The sequence below is a fragment of the Eubalaena glacialis genome, chromosome X (genome assembly GCF_028564815.1).
Source record: "Eubalaena glacialis isolate mEubGla1 chromosome X, mEubGla1.1.hap2.+ XY, whole genome shotgun sequence".
NCBI lineage: Eukaryota > Metazoa > Chordata > Mammalia > Artiodactyla > Balaenidae > Eubalaena > Eubalaena glacialis.
In genome coordinates, this window is record NC_083736.1 from 110,361,490 (window position 1) to 110,367,112 (window position 5,623).

The 5,623-nt window shown below is 41.7% G+C and overlaps 1 non-coding gene across 1 annotated transcript; it reads right to left on the bottom strand.

Moving 5' to 3' along the window:
• Positions 1-4,938: 4,938 nt before the first annotated feature.
• On the bottom strand, positions 4,939-5,011 carry TRNAG-CCC (transfer RNA glycine (anticodon CCC)). The gene has a single exon. It is a non-coding gene; the product is annotated as a tRNA-Gly (tRNA).
• Between the last annotated feature and the right edge of the window lie 612 nt (positions 5,012-5,623).

Genomic DNA, 5,623 nt, shown 5'->3' on the forward strand with positions numbered 1-5,623 from the left:
GAGCGGCACCTTCCTTTGTGCTTCCGCAGCACACTTTATGTTCAGCCTTTTTCCTTGGTGTTATTGGGTGGATATGTCTCCCTTGAGTCCCTCATGAGCTCCTAGAGTTCCTAGAACGTGAGTGAGTGTCGCAGGCACCTCTGTAACTCCAGCATCCCGCACAGAACCTGGCACACGGTGGGTGTTCAATGAGTCTCTTCTGAAACACTTACTCTGATTTGGCAAGCTGGCATCCCACGGCTCCCACAGCACCCTGCCCTGCCTTTCATCTGTGAGAGTACTGATCACACTGTATTCTAGGTGCCAACTGACTTGCATCTCTGCTCCACTACCTTGAGGAGATATTATATATCACTTTGGTTCATATCCACTGGGCAAAAATCAATCATATAAATACAGCTATCTATAGGGGATATAGTAAATATGGTCTAGATGTATGCCCAGGAAGAAAAGGAAACGTATTTTCATGAACACATAATATTTACAACAAGTACCTCCAGGGAGACCACTAGAAAGCTAAACCATTCCTTCTATACCTGTCTTGCTCTACCGGTGCAACAGAGTCACTGGGGAACAGATACTTTGTTTCCCACTGCTGTCATCTTTTTTTTTTTTTAAACGTTTCTTTAATTAATTAATTTATTTATATTTATTTTTGGCTGTGTTGGGTCTTCGTTTCTGTGCGAGGGCTTTCTCCAGTTGCGTCGAGCGGGGGCCACTCTTCATCACGGTGCGCGGGCCTCTCTCTGTCGCGGCCTCTCCCGTTGCGGAGCACAGGCTCCAGATGCGCAGGCTCAGTAGTTGTGGCGTACGGGCTTAGTTGCTCCGCGGCATGTGGGATCTTCTCAGACCAGGGCTCGAACCCGTGTCCCCTGCATTGGCAGGCAGATTCCCAACCACTGCGCCACCAGGGAAGCCCTTCTGTCATCTTTTGAGACGTGCCCTTAGCTCTCAGGTGCAAGGAGCTAGACCCTAACCTGATTGATTGTAAAAGATTATTGATCCAGAAGTCAAGAATCATTCACTGAATGCCATCTTAGGGAATGATAAATCTCTAAATGAAATTATGCCACCTGCAGTTTTCCCTTTACCTTTTCCTCACAGGTTTGCCTAGAGGTGAGGAAACTGGGATCTCTCTCTGGTTCTTGCTGAAAGGAGACACCTAGATGTGTGCAGAATGATCAGCAAGGCAGAGCCAGGACCTATAGGTGGCATAATCAGAAATGTTTACCAAGCGATTAACATGTGCCAACTACTTGCTGGTAGCTGGGTATATAGAGATGAATAAAATGGTCAAAAACAGCAATGAGATATCCTTTTGCTCTGATAGTATTTGCAAAATTTAAAAGGCTGACAGCAGCAAGTGTTGGTAAGGATATAGAGAAATGACAACTCTTGAACAATGCTGATGGGCATCAACATTGCTACAGCTACAAATTCCCATACCCTACAATCCAGCAGTTCTATTTCTAGGTCTCTTTATTAAAGTACCACTTATACATATACACCAAGAGATATGTAATAAAGCATATTTGTTGTGACTTTTTGTACTAGCAAAGTCTTGGAAACAACGTAACTGTTCATCAACAGGGGAATGGTTAAATAAAATGGGGGTACATCTATATAGTGGATTATTATACAGCAATTAAAACGAATTAACCAGATACATGCATCAACATGGATATATTTCAAAACCATTTTGGAATGAAAGAAGGAAATGACAGAATGATGCACACAGCCACATGACATTTGGGATATGATGTTCAAGCCAATACTGTATATTTTATATGGATACAGGTATGTCTCTAAATGTATAAAAAAGACTGGAAGGATACATATCAAACTCATGTTAGTATTTGGTTGCCTATGGAAAGGCAGGGAGGGAATAGAGCTCTGGAAGTGGAGGTCAAGGGGACTTTTGGCTTTACCTCTTATATTTTATTCTGAAACAGTGGACCATATTCTCATAAATTATTTTTAAAGGAAATAGATAGAAAAATATTGGAAGCAAAAATGCCAAAACGTCAATAATGGTTACTTGTGGATGTTAGAAACATAGATGATTGTTGTATTATTTTTTGTACTTTTCTGGATGTTTTAAAATTACCACCAACAACTAGAGAAACAACCACAAAATCCCACTGTCCATGACTTCAAAGAGGTTGCTCTCGAATGGGGGAGACTGACAGATAAACAAACACATAAATGGGTAGAGTTTAGGGTGCTGAGAGAACAAAGAGGAGAGGCTCCTAACTTACATCTAGGCATCTAATAAAAGAATCCGTGAGAAGAAGCCAATGATTTAAGCCTTGAAGATCAAGCATGAGCTTTCTAAGTCAAGAAGCTGCGTCCTGTGACTTTCCAGGCCAAGGAAAGAGTATAAGCAATGGAGTGGAGATAAAAAGTAGCATAGTGTATGAGGAAACTCCAACTGGTTTTGTTTGTCTTGAGTACAAATTGTCAGGTGGGGCGGGGGGTGTGGTTGGAGATGAGGTAATATAGTTACGTAAGGTAGGTACTATTATTACTTCTATTTTAGAGAAAGAAAACAGAAGACTTACTGAGAGGATCAGGTCTGTTATCTGGGCAGCAAAATACTTTTTTGATGGATTACTTGAGATCTAGTTGTGGGGATGAGTTTGCAAAAAGCTAGTGATTCCCAAATGTTGGTGAGCATCAAAGTCACCTGGGGGAGCTTAATAACATATGGGTTCCTGGACTCCAACCTATAGATTCTGATTTAACAGATCTGGGGTGGAACCCAGAGATCTGTAGGTTTAATATTCATCTCCAGGTGATTCTGATGTACGTGAGCCTGGGATCACACTTTGTATAATCCCCACACTATTGCCTTTCTTCCTTGAGAATGTTGGACCACTGGTGTCCATTTTAAGCATAGCCACCTAGGGGCAGGGCAAAGCTCTAACTGCTCATTACAAGAATTGGCCTTATTACCTTGGGACTCTGTTTCACTTAGATAACCAGTCACTGACATAAATGATAAAAGCCCACCTTCAAAAAACCATAGAGTGAACCAGGGCCCTTTAGTTTCTCACCTGAAGTCTTCCAGCTCCTAGAACTCATTAGATCCAGAGGTGAGCACTTGGTGTATGCTTAGTATAAACCCTGCTGGGTGGTCAGTTGATTAGGCTCAGTGTGACCATAAGTAAGAGCGATAAATCGTAGGTAAGTCATCAGTTTTGAATTTTACAGTAAGTCCCCTACATATGAATGAGTTCTGTTCTGAGAGCGCGTTTGTAAGTTCAATTTGTTCGTAAGTCCAACAAAGTTAGCCTAGGTACCCAACTAACACAATCAGCTATATAGTACTGTACTGTAATAGGTTTATAATTCTTTTCACACAAATAATACATAAAAACTGGGACTTCCCTGGTGGTGCAGTGGTTAAGAATCCACCTGCTACATATATGCAATGGAATATTACTCAGCCATAAAAAGAAACGAAATTGAGTTATTTGTAGTGAGGAGGATGGGCTTAGAGACTGTTATACAGAGTGAAGTAAGTCAGAAAGAGAAAAACAAATACTGTATGCTAACACATATATATGGAATCTAAAAAAAAAAAAAAAGGGGTTCTGAAGAACCTAGGGGCAGGACAGGAATAAAGATGCAGACATAGAGAATGGACTTGAGGACACGGGGAGGGAGAAGGGTAAGATGGGATGAAGTGAGAGAGTGGCATGGACATATATACACTACCAAATGTAAAATAGATAGCTAGTGGGAAGCGGTCGCTTAGCACAGGGAGGTCAACTCCATGCTTTGTGACCACCTAGAGGGGTGGGGTAGGGAGGGTGGGAGGGAGACGCAAGAGGGAGGAGATATGGGGATATATGTATACATACAGCTGATTCACTTTGTTATACAGCAGCAACTAACACAACATTGTAAAGAAATTATACTCTAATAAAGATGTTAAAAAAAAAAATCCACCTGCTAATGCAGGGGACATGGGTTCGATCCCTGGTCCGGGAAGATCCCACATGCCGCAGAGCAACTAAGCCCGTGTGCCACAACTACTGAGCCTGTGCTCTAGAGCCCGTGTGCCACAACTGCTGAAGCCCACGAGCCGCAACTACTGAGCCTGCGTGCCACAACTACTGAAGCCCGTGCTCCTAGAGCCCGTGCTCCGCAACAAGAGAAGCCACTGCAATTTATTTTTTGTATTTGTTTGTTTTTTATGTATTTTTTTTTAGTGCTTTTTAAAAAAAATTTAATTTATTTTTTTGGCTGCGTTGGGTCTTCGTTGCTGCGCATGGACTTTCTCTTGTGGCAAGCGGGGGCTACTCTCCATTGTGGTGCACAGGCTTCTCATTGCAGTGGCTTCTCTTGTTGAGGAGCATGGGCTCTAGGCGTGCAGGCTTCAGTAGTTGTGGCATGCGGGCTCAGTAGTTGTGGCTCGTGGGCTCTAGAGTGCAGGCTCAGTAGTTGTGGCACACGGGCTTAGTTGCTTCGTGGTATGTGGGATCTTCCCAGACCAGGGATTGAACCCATGTCCCCTGCATTGGCAGGCGAATTCTTAACCACTGCACCACCAGGGAAGTCCCCCCCACGCCCAAGATCCTTTTAATAGTTCTTCTGTCAAAATAATATCTTCCTCCTGCTACTGAGATTATATCTCTTCACGCTTTCCAGTCTTTTGTAAGTTCTGTGTCCTTTTCAGACCAAAATGTGTTCATAAGCTCCGTTTGTATAACATCCATGTGACTTGAAGTAAAAGATCCAAACAACCTCATGTATTTTTGTGTGTGTTTCTCCTCCCCTTTGGAGTCAACCTCTTTTTTTTTTTTAATATTTGTTTATTTATTTATTTGGCTGTGTCGGGTCTTCGTTGTGGCACATGGGATCTTTTGTTGCGGCATGCAAGATCTTTTTGTTGCGGCATGCAAACTCTTAGTTGTGGCATGTGGGATCTAGTTCCCTGACCGGGGATTGAACCCGGGCTCTCTGCATTGGGAGTGCAGAGTCTTAGCCACTGGACCACCAGGGAAGTCTCTGGAGTCAACTTCTTTACTTTTCTTTTTCTTTCTTTCTTTAACACATTTTCTTCATTGTAGACATATTCTATGTGGATTAGGAAGAAACATTAGTATGGGCATTAAAAATGTAGTCATTACAAACTTCCTGTTATAAAATAATTAAGTCCTGGGGATGTAATGCACAGCATGGTGACCAAAGTTAATCGTATTGTATTGCATTTTGGAAGTTACTAAGAGAGTAGATCTTAAAAGTCCTCATCACAAGAAAACAAATTTTTTTGCAACTATGTATGGTGATGGCTGTTAACTAGACATATTGTGGTCATCATTTTGCAATATATAAAATATTGAATCATTATGTTGTACACCTGAAACTAATATAATGATATATGTCAATTGTACCTCAATAAAAAATTATGGAGTCATGAAGCTGGTAGGACCTAAAGATATCCTCTGACACAGCCCCTGCATTCAGGCAGGTAAATATTTATTCTACTTGAATAAGTAGTTATCTCATCTCTTCTTCAAGACTATTTTGATGGTTTAGTCACATTTTGTCTCCACAGTCAAGATGTTCTTCCTCATGCCCAACCATGAGTTTTCTTACAAGAAGAGAATTAATG